At 37.7% G+C, this 17,199-nt stretch overlaps 1 protein-coding gene and 1 long non-coding RNA gene across 4 annotated transcripts in view; both read left to right on the forward strand.

Moving 5' to 3' along the window:
- Window positions 1-17,199, forward strand: part of LOC144379449 (uncharacterized) — a 707,761-nt gene that overhangs the window by 271,095 nt on the left and 419,467 nt on the right. The window lies entirely within an intron of this gene.
- Window positions 1-17,199, forward strand: part of UVRAG (UV radiation resistance associated) — a 316,572-nt gene that overhangs the window by 12,543 nt on the left and 286,830 nt on the right. The window lies entirely within an intron of this gene.

Here is a 17,199-nt window from a genome sequence, read left to right on the forward strand (position 1 = left end):
ATTTATTTGTCAGAGAGAGAGAGAGCACAAGCAGAGGGAGCGGCAGGCAGAGGGAGAAGCAGACTGCCCGTTGAGCCGACACAGGGTTGGATCCCAGGACCCTGGGATCATGACCTGAGCCAAAGGCAGATGCTTAACCGACTGAGCCACCCAGGGGCTCTTGTTTTACAGTTTCTTAAAAACAGATAATCATTCCTTTAATGTGGTATAGTGGGAAGACTTGTAAAGCTGGTCCTGGGAGTAACTAAGGTAACTTTGGGAAACTTTGTTCTGGTCTTAACTTTTTAACAAGAGAAGATTGGGGGGGACGCCTGGGTGGCTCAGTCGGTTAAGCGGCTGCCTTCGGCCCGGGTCATGATCCCAGGGTCCTGGGATCGAGTCCCACATTGGGCTCCTTGCTCAGCGGGGAGCCTGCTTCTCCCTCTGTCATCCTCTGCTTGTGCTCTCTCTGTCAAATAAATAAAATCTTAAAAAAACAAAAACAACAACAACAAAAAAACAAGAGAAGATTGGGAAGAGATTGGATTATTTATATCTCTAAACATTTTAAACCTCAGTGTGCCTCCTTTTTCTCAGTTGCCAATTGCTTGACTTTTCTTCTCTAATATTTTCATTCCATAAACATTGTGTTCAACTCTGTTCTACACTATCATTTTTTCAACAGTTATTTTTTCGACTTTTTGCTATGTATACCACATTGGCGAAGAATATGGATTCTAGAGCCAGACTGACTGCTTGGGTGAAATCCTGGTCTTTCCATTTCCTAGCTGAGCAGTCTGGAAGTTACTTATCTCCCTATGCCTCAGGAAGGCTCAAATCAAATGGGCATAATAGCACTTACCCTATGGGGTTGTTGAAAGGATTAAATGAGTCATAAATTTGCATTAAAAAGTGCTTGGTACAGAGAAAGTGCTCCAGAAATGTTAGTTGTTGGCTTCTATTGTTATTACTATTTTTTAGGCACTGAGGATACAGGATCAATAAGGCACTGTCCTTGCCCTGGAGATGCACATAATCTAATGGTTAAGGCAACTATATCAGCAAACCATTTTAGTGCAATATATAAGAGGTGGTTTGAACAAATGCTGAGGTGGGAAAGGGGAGGAAAAGCATTCTAGCCAAGTGACCCACTTGAGTAAAAAGGTAAGGTATAAAAAGGAATGGCTGATAATTATGTGAGGCTGGAGTTTAAGTAGCTTGGAGGATGCTGGTGGGAGCAAATGAGTTGGAGAGGTGTAGTCTGGGATTAGATTATAAAGGGCCATATATGCCATGCTTTAGGATTTGGATATCCTGGAGGTAGAGGGGAAGGCAGTCTTTTTAGAGCAGGTTTAGATTCACTGTGAAATTGAGCAGAATGTACAAAGATTTCCCAAATACCCCTGCCCCCACACATGCATAGTCTCCCCCATTATCAATATCCCCCACTCCGTGGTACGTTTATTACATTTGGTGAACCTGCATTGGCACATCATTGTCACCCAAAGTCCATAGTTTACATTAGGGTTTTCTCTTGGTGTTTTACATCTATCTGGTTATAGACAAATGTATAATGACATGTATTCACCAATATAGTATCAGACAGAGTAGTTTCACTACCCTAAAAATCTCCTGTGCTATACCTGTTCATCCCTCACACCCTCTTGAGCCCTGGCAACCGTTGATCTTTTTACTGTCTCCATAGTTTTACCTTTTCCAGAGTGTCATATAGTTGGAATCATACAACTCTGTTGAGTAAATACCAAGGACCACGATTGCTGGAATGTATGGTAAGAGTATGCTTAGTTTTATAAGAAACTGCCAAACTGACTTCCAAGGTGGCTGTACCATTTTGCATTCCCACTACCACTGAATGAATTAAGAGTTCCTGTTGCTGCACGTCCTCGCCAGCATTGGTGCTGTCAGTGTTCTGGAGTTTGGCCATTGTAATAGGTCTGTGTAGTGTCATCTTGTTTTAGTTTGAATTTCCCTGATGAAAAATGATGTGAAACATCTTTTCATGAGCTTGTTTGCCATCTGTATATCTTGTTTGGTGAGCTGTCTGCTAAGGTCTTTGGGTTGGTTTTTTTTTTTTTTTTTTTAATTTTTTCAATTGGGTTGTTTTGTTTTCTTATTGTTGAGTTTTAAGAGTTCTTTGTATATTTTGGGTAGCAATCCTTTGTCAGATGTTCCTTTTGCAAATATTTTTCCCCAGTCTGTTGCTTGTCTTCTCATTCTCTTGACATTGTCCTTTGCAGAGCAGAAGTGTTTAATTTTAATCAAGTCCAGTTTGTCAGTTATTCTTTTCATGGAGGGTGTGTTTGGTGTTATATCTAAAAAGTAATTGCCATACCCAAGGTCACCTAGATTTCTCCGGTGTTATTTTCAATGAGTTTTATGGTTTTGCATTCTACATTTAGGTCTGTAATCCCATTTTGAATTAATTTTTGTGAAGGATGTACGGTTTGTGTCTGGAGTCATTTGTTTGCATGTGGATGTCCAGTTCTTCCTGCACTGTTTGTTCAAAAGACTATCTTGCTCCATTGTATTGCCTTTGCTCCTGTGTCAAAGATCTATACTTTGACACATACACAAAGAATATACCTATGTGGGTCTATTTCTGGGCTTTCTATTCTGCTCCATTGATTTATTTGTTTATTTATTTGCCAATACCACACTGTCTTGATTACTGTACTTTATAGTAAGTCTTGAAGTTGGGTAGGGTCAATCCTCTAATTTTGTTCTCCTTCAGCATTGTGTTTGCTATTCTGGGTCTTTTGCCTCTCCATATAAACTTTAGAATCAGTTTGTTGATAACCACAAAGTAACTTGCAGGGATTTTGATTGGGATTGCATCAGTCTGTAGATCAAGTTGGGAAGAATTGACATCTTGACAATATTGAGTCTTGTTATCCATGAATATGCAATGTTACTCCACTTATTTAGTTCTTCCTTGATATTTTTTATCAGAGTTTTGTAGTTTTCCTTATGTAGATCTTGTATATATTTTATTAGATTCATACCTACTATTTCACTTTTTGAGGTTACTAATGTAAATGGTATTGTGTTTTTAAATTAAAATTCCACTTGTTCATTGCTGGTATAGAGGAAAGTGATTGGCTTTTGTATGTTAACCTGTATCCTGCAACCTTGCTATTATTGCTTACTAGTTCCTGGAATTTTTTGTCCATTTTCTCAGATTTTCTACATAGATGATCAGGTCATATGTGGCAAAAACAGTTTTATTTCTTCCTTCCCAATCTGTACACTTGTTTATACCTTTTCTTGTCTTATTGCATTAGCTAGGACTTGCTTTTCTTTTCCTTTTTTAACAAACTTTTTGTTTAGAAAGAATTTCAAGCTTATTGAAAACTTGCAAAAATAAAACTTGTACAAGAACACCTCACCTTTATACCCTTTACCCAGATTTGTCTACTGTTAACATTATTCCGTGTACTTTATCATTTGCAAGTTCTGTCTATACAGGTATAGATAAATATTTTTTGGTATATGTGAGTCATTTGAAGTTATCGTGACCTTTACCCTTAAATACTTGCATATGTATTTCTTAAATAGGTATATTCTCTTTCATATGTGTAGTATAGTTATCAACTTCAGTAAACTTAACATTGATATCCTTTTATTTAATCTGTGGTTTATATTCCACTTTTGTCAGTTGATCCCATAATGTCCTTTATAGAAATTTTCCCCCTCCAGTTCATGATCCAGTCTAGGGTCAGGTAGTGCATTTAATTGTCTTATCTCTTCTTTAAGAGCTTTTCACAGCTTTGTCTTTTTTTTTTTTTTTAATGTCAGTATCATAATACAGATCACCTCTTCCCTTTTTAAAATAGAATATACCTCATTTTCTGTTTATCTGATGTTTCCTCAGGATCAGATTCAGATTATGCATTCTCACTTGGAATATTTCATGTGTGGTAATGTGTCCTTCATAATGTATCACTTCTGGAGGCACATGGTCTCTATTTGTCCCTCACTGGTGATGTTAAGTTTGGTCACATGGTCAAGATATTATTTGATTTCTCAGCTTTAGAAATCTGTGCATGTGTGCATGTGCACATGTGCATGACTAATGAATAGTTTGTAGGGAGACAGAGAACATGCATATATCCTGCTTCCCCCGACCCTGCAGAGTTATGATCCATTGATGGTTTTTATCTGAGCCAGTCTTGGCTATGACGTGACGAAACAAAGATTTCCCAGCTCTTAACACTCCCTCCACATTTACCAGTCTGACTTTGACATTGTACTATAAGCAAGAATGGGAGGATAGTCTTTTTTAAAAAAGTTCATTACTTTTTTTATTCAAGTATAGTTGACACAAGAAGAGAGAGCAGTGGTGGAAAGAGTGGTGAGAAGACTGCTGACAAAATTTTTTTAAAATTTTTTTAAAGATTTTATTTCCTTGAGAGAGAGAGTGAGAGAGAGCATGAGAGGGGAGAGGGTCAGAGGGAGAAGCAGACTCCCTACTGAGTGTGGAGCCTGATGCGGGACTCGATCCTGTGACCCCGGGATCGTGACCTGAGCCGACGGCAGTCGCTTAACCAACTGAGCCCCTGCTGACAAAATCCCTAAATAAGGGAAGATTGAGGTCTGAGTGGTGAGGCAGTGGCATTCATGCATTCATCATTCTCTTCTTCTGTCAACCGACATTTATTGAATATCTGTGTGCTTGCCCATTAGCCACTTGGGATACAAAGGCATAGTTTTGGTCCTTAAGTTGCTTATAGTCATTGAGGCTACAGAAGGGCAAAGAATTATGATAAAATATATGTTATTAAGAGCTTTGCATAAAATACAGCTTTAAATGTTACCAAATACTTAAGGGTACTATCTGACATGGCAGAGTGAAATCGCTAATATTGTCTGTGATTCACTCATTGGTTCATCCATCAAACACTTATTGAGGGCCTACTTTGTGCCAGGTCTGTGCTAAGTGCTGTAGGTGTAAAAAGGAATAAAACTTCGTTTCTGTATTTAGAGATCACCCCTCTTTTTGTGGGGGGCATTGACAATAAAACATGATTACAGCAAGTGCTATATGATGGTGGCATGTACACAAGGTAGTGGTAGCCCAGAGGGTAGAAATGATCATCTTCATTTGGGGCAGTGGATGGGACAGGGAGGTCAGGAAGGGTATATCAAAAGTGGAGATTCTGGAGCTGGGTCATTAAGAGTGATTTGGTGTTTGCCTACTTAATTGTAGGTATTCATTTTAGTCTAACTTTGTGATTACCATTTACTGCCATATTTTCCTCCAGCTAAGATTCATGATTTCTTGTCACATACCATTATAGAGATATCCTTTAACAGTTACTCATGAACAAGTCTCCCACTCTTACCTTATTTTTTACCCTGCTGCTTTGTTTGTAGTAGCTAATCTCTGTATAAACCATTCTCATAGTATTTTTAGCTACAGTAGTTAGAGCCATCTCTCCCATTTAACAGGGAAGAAAATCAAGGCCAAGAAAGGAACATGGAAGAGCTAGAGTTCACATCCACCTATTCTGGTTCTAAATTCAGAGCTTTTCCCACTATCTCACTCTTGCTTGTTGAATTTAAAATGCAGTTTTCCAGTTTGATCTTTGCCTGTCCCTTCATAAACCTGTATAGCTCCAGTTTGGAGGATAGATTTTGAAGCTCTAGAGGTAAACTCACCACAAAAGAATGAGGAAACTTTAGGATGATTGATAATAATAGTAATATTATTGAACTGTCACATGTGCCAGCACTGTGTCTAAGGACTTTGCAGTTACTCCATTTACTTCTCATTACAATTCTGTGAGATACAAACTGTCATTAGCTCCATTTTACAGATGAGGAATGTGAAGCTTAGAGAGCTTAAATACATTTCCTGGTGACATAGCAGGGTGGCGCTCAGACCCAAGTCTGCCAAGTTCATGCTGTAACACAAAGATGGTGTTTGGGATCATTGGAATAAATAGCTCACAATTTGATTTTGAATTGAAGCACACTCCCTTTGTTTTTTCAGGTTGATCTAATTAAACCCAATTTGTACATGGGAGTCTCTAGAACTGTTTACCCTCATGCTGTACAGGCTTCATGTTGTGGATGTCTTACTCTGTTCAACTATTGTTTTTGTGGCTGAACATCTATAAAAGTCTTCCCATATTATTCGCTCTTTAAAAAGTCAGAACTTCCTTTTTTTGTTTTTTTAAAGATTTATTTATTTATTTTAGAGAGAGAGAATGAGTGCATGAGCAGGGTGGGGGGCGGGAGGGGCAGAGGGAGAGAATCTCAGATTCCCTACTGAGCATGGAGGCCCACTCTGGGCTCGATTTCAGGACCTGAGATCATGACTTGAGCCAAAACCAAGAGTCGGACCGACTGAACCACCCAGGCGCCCAAAAAGTCAAAATTTCTTGGTGCAGAAATGCAAATAGGGCAGAGACCAGGGCTTTTAATTTTCTTGAATTTATGTAGGAAAGGTATTCAAAGTATTTATTTATTTAAAAAAAATTTTTTTTAAAGATTTTATTTATTTGAGAGAAGAGAGAGCAGGAGCAGTGGGGAGGGGTAGAGAGAAAGGGAGAAGCATGGGATATCTGCAAGGCAAAGATGTCTCCTGGGTTTTGAAACAAAGTATCGGGGAGGGGGGGGCGGGTAGGCGCCTGAGTGGCTCAGTCCTTAAGCGTCTGCCTTTGGCTCAGGTTATGATCCCAGGGTCCTGAGATGGAGCCCCGCATCAGGCTCCCTGCTCGGTGGGAAGCCTGCTTCTGTCTCTCTCGCCCTGCTTGTGTTCCCTCTCTCGCTGTCTCTCTCTGTCAAATAAATAAATAAAATCTTAAAAAAAAAAAAAAAAAGAAACAAGGTATCTGGGAAGCAAATACATAATGTACATGCATACATCTACACATAGTCCAAGAGATCAGGCCTGGGTCCAAATCTTGATTTTTGGTACTTACTGACAGTGTGAACATGGCCAAGACCCTTTACTTATCGCCCTGGTTTTATTACCTGAAAAATGAATGAGATGGCTAGATTAGTACTTATTAAACTTAAAATGTGCATAAAAGTTACCTGGGGATCCTGTTAAAATACAGATTTTGATTGGGTAGGTCTGTAGTGGGACCTGAGATTGTGCCTCTCCAACAAGTTCCCAGGTAATCCTGAGTAGCAAAGGCTTAGATGACCTTCAGGATGTTTCCTAGTTTTGTAGTTTTGTAATTCTATTTACTGAATGTTTGTCCTTTGGAGATCTGTTATATTTGAGACCATGTCACCTCGGTTTAGATAAATGAATTCTAAATCTGTCTCTTCACTTCAAATTAGAAATGCCTAAACCAATTCATCGTCTTATACTGATAACCACATCCCTTTCTCAACGTCCCTATTTCTGTTAATAGTTTATATTTATAAAGTACTTTATTATTTTTCAGAGAGCTTTTATATCCATTATTTCATTTGATCCTTAAAATAACCCACAGAGGTAGGCATACAGGAAATATCTCCATTTTAGGGGAGGGGAAACAAGCTCAGAGAAAGTAAGTGATTTGCTCACTGGTTAATGGTAGAACTACCTTAGAGTTCAGAATTATTAACTCTAGTTTGAACTCTTACCACTATGTCACACTGCTTCTGGTAATGGCTATCACAGATACCTGTGCTTAAAGGTTAGTTGCTATCTCTGTTTTTTTAAAAAATGTAAATTTGGTTTTATTTTATTTTAAGATTTATTTTTTTGAGAAAGAGAGAGTGAGAGAAAGGGGGGAAGGGGCAGAAGGAGAGGAGAGAGAATCTCAAGCAGACTCCCCACTGAGCGTGGAGTCTGATGCACGGCTTGATCCCACGACCATGAGATCATCACCTGAGCTGAAACCAAGAGTTGGACACTCAACTGACTGAGCCACCTAGGTGCCCCTAGTTTTATTTTAAAAAATAAACAATATATTCATGTGGATCACAATTCAAAGATATATAAGAGTGAAGAGTCTCCATATCACTGTGTACCCCAAATACCCATTTTCCCTTCCCTGGGATAACCAGTGTTATCAATTATATTTTATGTATCTCCAGTAATTACATAATTATATTCTTTTTTTTCCTATGAAACACAGATGCTAACATGTTAAACACACTGACTGCATAAAGTTTTGTGATTTTTTTTTTTTTTTGAGCGAGAGAGAGAGCTAGAGTGAGTAAGCAAGAGTGAATGGGGGAAGCGGGGAGAGGGAGAGAGAATCTTAAGCAGGCTCCACGCCCAGTGCAGAGCCAGATGCGGGGCTTTTTTGCACAACCCTAAGATCATAACCTGAGCTGAAATTGAGTCAGACACTTAACCAACTGAGCCACCCAGGTGTCCCAAACTTTTGTGTTTTTTTTTTAATTAATAGTATATCTTACAGATTGTTCCATATCAGTGCTCAAACAGCTGCCATATAATTTATTCTTTATGGCCACTTTGTATTCCACTATAGGATATATCATAATTTAGCTAGTCCCCTATTGATGGACGTTTAACATATTTCCAGTTTTTTGCAAATACAAACAATAGTGTATAACATATATTACAATGCATATCTCTAAGTATATATTTTTCACAAATGCAGAAGTGGAATTACTGGGTCAGAGAATATGTGCATTTGTAATTTTGGTAGATATTGCCAGATTGCCATCTTCAGAGGTTTTTCCGTTTGTACTCTTTTCAGCCAAGTGCTTGTTTTGCCACTGCCTTGCCTCTGAATATGTTAGCAGACTTTTTGGTCTCTGCCAATTTTAGTGTAGTTTTAATTTGCATTTCTCTTATGAGTGAGGTTGAGAATCTTCTCATGTTTAAGTGCTATTTGTATTTCCTTTTCTGTGAATTATCTGTTAATATTCATTCTTTGCCATTTTTTTTTCTATTGGGTTGTTGGATTTTTTTCTTAATGATTTTTAGGAACTCTTTGTATTTTAGTGAAATTGGTTATGTAAGTTAAAAAGTTTTGGTTAGGTTGTTTTTCCTTTGACTTTGCATATGACAGTTTTTGCCATGCATAATTTAAAAACATTTTATGTAGTAAAATTTATTGATTTTTTTTTCTTTTTATGGCTTGTGAATTTTTTGTCATTCTTAGAACTTTGAGGTTATAAAATAATTCTTCATGGTTTCTTTTGATACTTTATGCATTAATTATTTACACTTAAATATTTTTAAGCCATTTGGAATTTGATATAAGGTATAGGGTATATTTCCTAAACACACACACACCTTTTCCTCCTTCCCTCCCTCCCTCTCTCTCTCTCTCCTTCCTCCCTCCCTTCCTCCCTCCCTTCCTTCCTTCCTTCCTTCCTTTCTCCTTTCTTTCTTTCTTTTTTTCTTTTTCTTTCTTTCTTTTCTTTCTTTTCTTTTCTTCCTTCCTTCCTTCCTTCCTTCCTTCTTTCCTCCCTCCCTCCCTCCCTCCCTCCCTCTCATGACTACTCTATTGCCCTGACACCTTTACTGATTAGTTCATATTTCCCTAAGGGCCTTTTGACTCCCTTATTTCTTTTGTCAATCTTCTTTTTATCCTCAACCATGTCCATTATCTAATCTCCCTGTTAAGCCCATTTTTGCTTTAGGCTCCTATATGGTCTTATCCTTTCTTTCTGTTCCTATTAATATTACTTTAAAACTTTTTTATTATGGAAATTTCCAAGAATAGTGAAATATGTATAGTGTAATGTGTATTGTATATATCAGTGTATATTGAAATGCGTATATATGAGGGGTGTGTAATGAACTCCCAGGTACCTGTTACGTAACTTCAATAACATAACAGGTTATGTTATGTGATGGCATATCTTGTTTTGCCTGTATGCCTACCTAATCGTCCTCCCTCCCTCACCCCAATTATTTTGAAGCAAATTATGGCCATGGTATTACTCTTTTTTTAAAAAAAATTTTATTTGTCGGAAAGAGAGAGTGGGAGAGCATAAGCAGGGGGAGCGGGAGGCAGAGGGAGAATCAGGCTCCCCGCTGAGCAAGGAGTCCAGCGTGGGACTTGATCCCAGAGCTGGGGTCATGACCTAAGCCGAAGGCAGATGCTTAACCAACTGAGCTACCCAGGCATCCCCATGATATTACTCTTAACACTTGGACCACAGAGCTGTCTCCTGTCTTCTGATTTTTATCTTCCAGGTCATCCTTTGTAAATCTGTGTCTTTGGTCTTAGATTTCTAGAATAACAGTTCTCTAATAAATGCTCATTGACATTATACTGCTGGATTGTTTGACCTCAAATTGGCCTTTTTGTGTGCACAAACTCCAGCTCTTTAGCGAGGTTACATGCTCTGAAATTAGGGAATGCCGTGTTTGTATCCCCAGCGCTCCTAGCAGGGTGTGTGAAGGAAGTACCAGCAAGATAAAATAGATGGAAGAAGGCAACAAGAGGGAGGATGAGAGATACAAGCACAGAACAATGCTAGACCTGTCACTACGAAGGCTTGTTTTTTAGAGCAACACTACCCAAAGGAAACATGGAGGAAGAAGGGCAAGTTTGGACCTTCCACCAAGATTGGGGGTAGATAGGGTGGAGAGAAAAAAACCCAGAGCCAAAGTGTATAAGAAATGTAGAAAGTTCAGAGATATATTTTGTTTTTTCCTGTGGAGAAGCCTGTATTATAATTTAGTAGTGTTTATTAAATGACTGAATTAAATTCTGGGACTGAGTGAGAGCAGAGTGAATGCCAAAATAAAGACTTTAGTTCCAAGGTTGTGTGATTTGCAGAGAGCTCTCCGTTAGGAATGGGAGCTATAATGTATTTTATGAGAGATTAGAATTAGATTTTTATTTTGTTTAAATCTGTAACATTGGCTGTTGGTACTATTTGCCTATAACCAATAGCACCAAGCACTAGTTATAAATAAAGCATTTTTGGGTTCTTTTCAAAACTTTTTACAGGGAGTCTTTCAGGTGGGATCAAAAGATTAGAAAAAATAGGTGACTGAGTGCTATAATATAGAAGGAGCTTTTGTATTTTTAAAAAGACTGATCTAATTTATCAAGCTTAAATTCTCAATTCAGTAACTCAGCATTTTTATCTTCTGTGGGAATGTAGAAAACTAATCTCTCAGGTTTGCTTTTGTTGTCCCTCAAAAAAATATACCAAAATAGTGGTAATCTGAGTTTACTGGAAACAACCTGGGCCTTATTCCTCCATGCCATTTAGCCTAGTCCCAGGCAGAAAATAAATGTCTGACCTGAAAAAAAAATGAGTTGAGGATCGGAAAGGGGGCAGGTGCCCAGAACAAGTTTGACTACATTCCTAAACCAAATGCTATTTTAAAAAATTATCTCATAATATCTGTGATTTTCTACATTAGGGGTTAGCAAACTGGCCAACAGTTACTGACATTTGTAACTGAGACGACTAAGAAAGGTTATCATGGTTAAAAGATTGTAAACAAATAATATGAAGAGAATGGACATAGGCTGAAAAACTTAAAATAATTTACTCTCTGCCTCTTTACAGAATGAGTTGGCAGCCCTTGATCTACATCATTCAGGGTATATAGTAATATTTCTTTATGTGAACATTTAAAATTTCATGCTCTTTTGTGTTCCATATTAGTACTTCTTAAAAAATGGATACATAGTTTTCCATTGTATGAATGTACCAGCCCAATTTAAAAGTGGTTATTAAATTTTTGCTTTTATAGCCAATATCAGAATAAGCATATTTGCACACATTTTTGTGACTTGTGGAATTGCTTGGTCAAATATTACATACAATTTAAAATTTAATAATTATTGCTAAATTGCCCTCTCTCCAAATTGAACCAGTTTATATTTCCTCCCACATTATTTTCCTTACTCATATCAACTTGTGATAAAAACTAAATAGTTTGACCATTTAATCAGATAGGATTCTTCATTTTCTATTGTTGAGTAAGAAAAAAAATTTAGTGGCAAAAACAACATCATCATTTATTTTGCTTATGATTGTGCAGTTTCATTTGGCTGTGGTAGGAATGACTTGTCTCTGCTTTATTTGATGTCATTTCTGGTGGCTCCAAGGCTGGGGGCTGACATGGTCACTTACATGTCTAGCTATAGCTGGGATCTCGCTTGAGGCTGTGGAGAACAACTACGAAGTCCTTTTCATGTAGCTGCGTGGTGTCCTCACATTCGGGTGACTGGGTTCTAAGAAAGAGCATTCTAAGACAACTAGATAATTTTATGATTTAGCCTCAGAAGTCATGTAGTCTAATTTCTACCATAGTCACAGGCCTGCCTACATATAAGGGAGAGGGAACATAGACCCCATTTTGTAATGGAGGAGTGGCGATAACACATTGTAAGAGAGCATGGGGGGTGTGATGTGTTGGTACAGCCATTGTTTGGAAACTAGTCTGCCATGAGGTGGAATGATTGTTTTGATGTGCATATCTTTAATTAGGAGTGTGATTATACATCTTCTCATGTGTTTATTGACCATTTCCACTTCTTTTTCTTTTCCATTTCTTTTTCTTCTCATATGGTTTATTGACCATTTCCATTTCTTTTTATATCCTTTGCCCCCTTTTCTATTGGGCTATGGATTATTGATTATATTATTGATTTATGATAGCTCTTGTAGATTAAGCAAATTAGACTCAAAATTTGTTTTGAAGATACCTTTCTATGGTCTTAGAAGTCATAAAAGGTGTGTGTGGGATGGTTATTTAGTTTGGCAATGGTGGGATTTGTGGAGTGATTATATTTAAGAACTTTGGTTTAAGTACTTTTGTTTTTGAAGCAAGGGTTACGGATAGGGAAGGAAGGGTGAATGGCAGCCTCCTGTTGGCCATCAGCCTCCCTGAATCACTCTCTACAGCACTGATGAGGAACAAGATCAAAGACACATTAATTAGTTCTCTTTGGTCGTTATTATGCGTCAGAAGTCAGAACATTTTAGATACCTGCAAGGGAATGTTAAAACTCAGGAGAAATAGAACCCCAATGATGTATTTCACTACTGAAAATTTCTGTGGATTTCTTTTTGTTCTGGGGTGTGATTTGATTGTTTTTAAAGATGTTTAAAATGTGCTGTCACCCATATTGAGATTCAAAATTGTATCAACAGAAATGAATTGACCTACGAGAAATGGTCATTTTCTAAAACATGGGGATGTTTAACAAAATGAAACATTTCTTTGTACCCTGCTACTAAATGTTACTCTTCATCTACTACCTTGTTATGGGATAAATCCTAAATAAATAGTCACAATATAAATCTCCTTAGTTGTAATCTTTGACAGTTTTATGGGGACTCAGCTGGTGGTTGTCATTGCAATTCTCATTTTAGGTATGGTTTGATCCAGAGACACTTAAATTGTTGGCAGGACCTGAATCTCACATGTCTTTACTCTGTTTTCCTCTTTGTTGGTTTCATTCTTTGGTTTCACTGTGATGAAAGACAGCTGCCAACATCTTCAGCTCTGTATCCTTTCAGGTTCAGGGCCAGTGTGAAAGAAAAAAAAAAAGAAATCTCAATGATTTAATATAATTTCTGAGTCTTTCAGTGGTCCTAATTAAGTTATATGTTATGGTCAGGGGGATGGAATGTGCTGATTGACCTGATCTGAATCATGGCTGAACATCCTTGGGGCGGAGGTAGAGTTAATTCTTAGAGGAAGCATAGAAATTGATAGTAGGGGAGGGTGATTCTGCAAAGGAGTTTTTTTGTTTTAGTCAAATAACTGCCGGACAAAATAAACCCAAAATATAAAAAACAAAAAACTTTTCTTTAGACTACTGTTATTATTATTATTATTTTTTAAGATTTTATTTATTTTAGAAAGAGAGAACACAAGTCGGGGGAGACAGGCCAAGGGAGACAGAGAAGCGGACTCCCCGCTGAGCAGGGGGCCCAATGCGGGCTCGATGCCAGGACCCAGAGATCATGACCTGAGCCAAACGCAGACGCTTAACGGACCGAGCCACCCAGGTGCCCCAAGACTACTGTTACGTTTGGAAGCAGTTGGCTAACAACAGTAGTAGTATTAACAAGTTCTTTAGAGGCATCAGTTTCAATCATTACTAATGAGTAGTTATTTTTTTACTAAAGCAAATGCTTCAGATCTACAATGCATACCACTTAAGTCTTGTTTTAGAGTTTATATTTGAAAGATTTGTAAAAATGTTTAGGTATTTAGGGTCATGCTGGTCTTTTTGCTCACCACCACCATTTCAGTTGCAGAGTTGTGCTCTAATTATAGCTATCAATCTTTCAAATCAAAGCTGAATAGGAGATTTTAGTTTTATATGTTAGTGAATGTTTTTATTTTCTATATAGGATGTTTTAGAGATAGTGTTTCAAAGATTTTAAGCCATGTTAATTCCAATTTAAAAATTAAAATCTGCTCAGCTTTAGTTTTGGGAGTGGGTGTTAATTAGAGTACAACTTTGCTGCCTAAACCTACTGCTGAAGAATGATGCACAAAAATTGCATTTCATAACCATAAAGGCATAGTACATTTGAGAAAGTTTAAGGAGATTGCTGGTAAAGAAAACTACATAGGATGTTATCTTAAAGAATAATTCCAAAGTTTGTGGAAATTTTAATTACTCAGAATATTCATACTTTCCTGAGATAACTTGAGCCAATTTAGATCATAAGACATATTTGATTTCAACTGTCTTTAGGTGGGCCATTTGAAGAGGTAGTCTTTTTTTTTTTTTTTAAGAGTTTATTTATTTTATTTGTCAGAGAGAGAGCACACAAGCGGGGTGGGGGAGGGGGGTGGCAGGCAGAGGGAGAAACAGGCTCCCTGCTGAGCAGAGAGCCCAATGTGGGACTCAGTGCGAGGACCCTGAGATCATGACCTGAGCTGAAGGCAGATGCTTTAGTGACTGAGCCACCCAGGTGTCCAGAAGAGGTAGTCTTATATTTAATTCTGTTTAGACAAGGTCAAAAGCGGTGTATTTATGCTAGTTGGTGCCACCAGGCCATGAATTACCACTAGGTTGTAAACTCTAGAGCAATTGAAAGTAGGTGAGTTCTTAGGATTTACTGTAGCAGAATCACTGCTGAGGCTTTACTCCACTTTCATTTCTTAAGTCTGTATTCTCTCACTGTCTGGTGGGTGGGTGTCAGAATCCACTGAGGTTTCCATGCCACTCAGGACTATTGCAAGGCCTGTGTCATACCAAGACATTCTTTTTTTTTTTTTTTTTTCCTTTTAAAGATTTTATTTATTTGTCAGAGAGAGAGAGCACAAACAGGGGGAGCGGCAGACAGGAGAGGGAGAAGCTGGCTCGCCGCTGAGGAGGGAGCCCAATGCAGGACTTGATCCCAGGACCCTGGGATCATGACCTGAACTGAAGATAGACGCTTAACTGACTGAGCCACCCAGGTGTCCTATACCAAGACATTCTTGACTGGGTTAATTCACTGGAGATTTATTAATTCAATCAAAAAACATTTATTGTGTGCCTGCTATTTGCTAGGTACTCAGCTAGATGCTGGAGATACAACTATAAATAAAATAAAATCTCTGGGATGCCTGGATGGCTCAGTTGGTTAAGCGTCTGCCTTCGGCTCAGGTCATGATCCCAGGCTCCTGGGATTGAGCCTGCATTGGGCTCCCTGCTCAGCGGAAGCCTGCTTCTCCCTCTGCCTGCCGCTGCCCCTGCTTGTGTGTGTGTGCTCTCTTTGACAAATAAATAAAATCTTTAAAAAAGAAATAAAATCTCTTCCTCATAGGATTTATATTCTTGTTGGGGAAGATAGACAAAATCTGGAACTAACCGTATTTCCATGTTAGGTAAAATTACATACTGTTTTTCAAGTATAGATCTTCTGGGGGGAACTGAGAACAAGAGAGGATCCTTTAGGTTGCTCTGGTTTCTTCAGTACTTCTTGGATCATAGGGTAATTGGGTGAAGGTAGATGATATGTCTTAAAACTGGTGGTAATTTTTGCTATTGCTGTTATATTTTGGACTAGGTTTAGTTGATTTAAACTTTTTCTTATTTAACTTTACTTTTTGAGTATGTAAGACATTTATATGGTACAGAAGTCAAAACTATATAAGCTAGTAGCAGGGAAGTCTTACTTTTATGTGTATTCCCTCCGGCTTGTTCTCACCCCCATACTTAATCATTTTTTATGAGTTTCTGACTTAACCTTCCAGTGTTTCTTTATAATTGCATTAAATCTTAGGGGAAGGAGAGGAAGAGAGGAAGTGGGAGTCTAAAGGAAGGAAGTGAATGGTGGAAATGAAGAAGAGTTTTATTAATAAAGTAGTGCTTGTGAAATAGTGTTTTATTGGCACTCTTTTTGTCCTGCTTACATACCTCCTAACTCTGAAAAAGGGAATAACTTTAAAAAAAATGAACTTTATTTTGGAATAATTTTAAATTTACAGAAAAGTTGCAAAAATGTTCAGAGAATTTCCTTTATTCAGTTTCCCCTAATATCATCTTACATTACCATTTTTCATGTGTCAAAACTAAAAAGTAGCATTGGTACATTATTATGAAGTAAACTCCATTTTATTACAGTTGAGCATTTTTTAAAAATAAAAAGCTTTATGATAAAATTAGAATGAATGTTATTAAAGAGCAAGCCACGACAAAGGGCACAAGAGGGTTCGTGTGTACATTTACTGCCTTTCACCAAGATTACATCAATAATTTACCTGTAAAGAGTTGATTTTCTTTGTCCCTTCTAGCTGCTGGGAGCATCTTGGATTTTAATTAATCATGGTGTAATGAGAATACTTACCCTAATGCTTTTGAAATAAATAAAATAGGGGAAAAGGCAAAAAGTTGTACAACCCAAAGTCAGTGCTTTAAGTATAGTTGGTTAATTTGTGGAGGAGGTTTTTGTTTTTTGTGTGTATGGTTTTTTTTTTGTTTGTTTGTTTTGTTTTTTGTAAACCTTCTTATAAAATGTCCTGATGTGGTCAGTTCTGTTGTACCCACCTTAGTGTAAGGAGCATGGGAACAATAGTGATATATTGGTAATCCACCTGGATTAATGTTTGTAGACTCCACTGCTGATTTTAGAATTGTAGAGGTTGGAGTCAGAAGGTGTCTTGGAGCTGGTTGTGCTAACTTCCTAGATAGTGGAAAGATCTCTTCAGTAATATCTATGCATCGATTATAGATTGCATCTCTGGCCAAGCTTTGCACATTGCTTTGTAAGGCAGTCTGTTCCATTATTATTATATTTGTCATAAAATTATTGTATTGAAGGATATATCATTGCTCACTCTGCCCTCTGTGGCAA

Source organism: Halichoerus grypus, chromosome 11 (assembly GCF_964656455.1).
Source record: "Halichoerus grypus chromosome 11, mHalGry1.hap1.1, whole genome shotgun sequence".
Lineage (NCBI taxonomy): Eukaryota > Metazoa > Chordata > Mammalia > Carnivora > Phocidae > Halichoerus > Halichoerus grypus.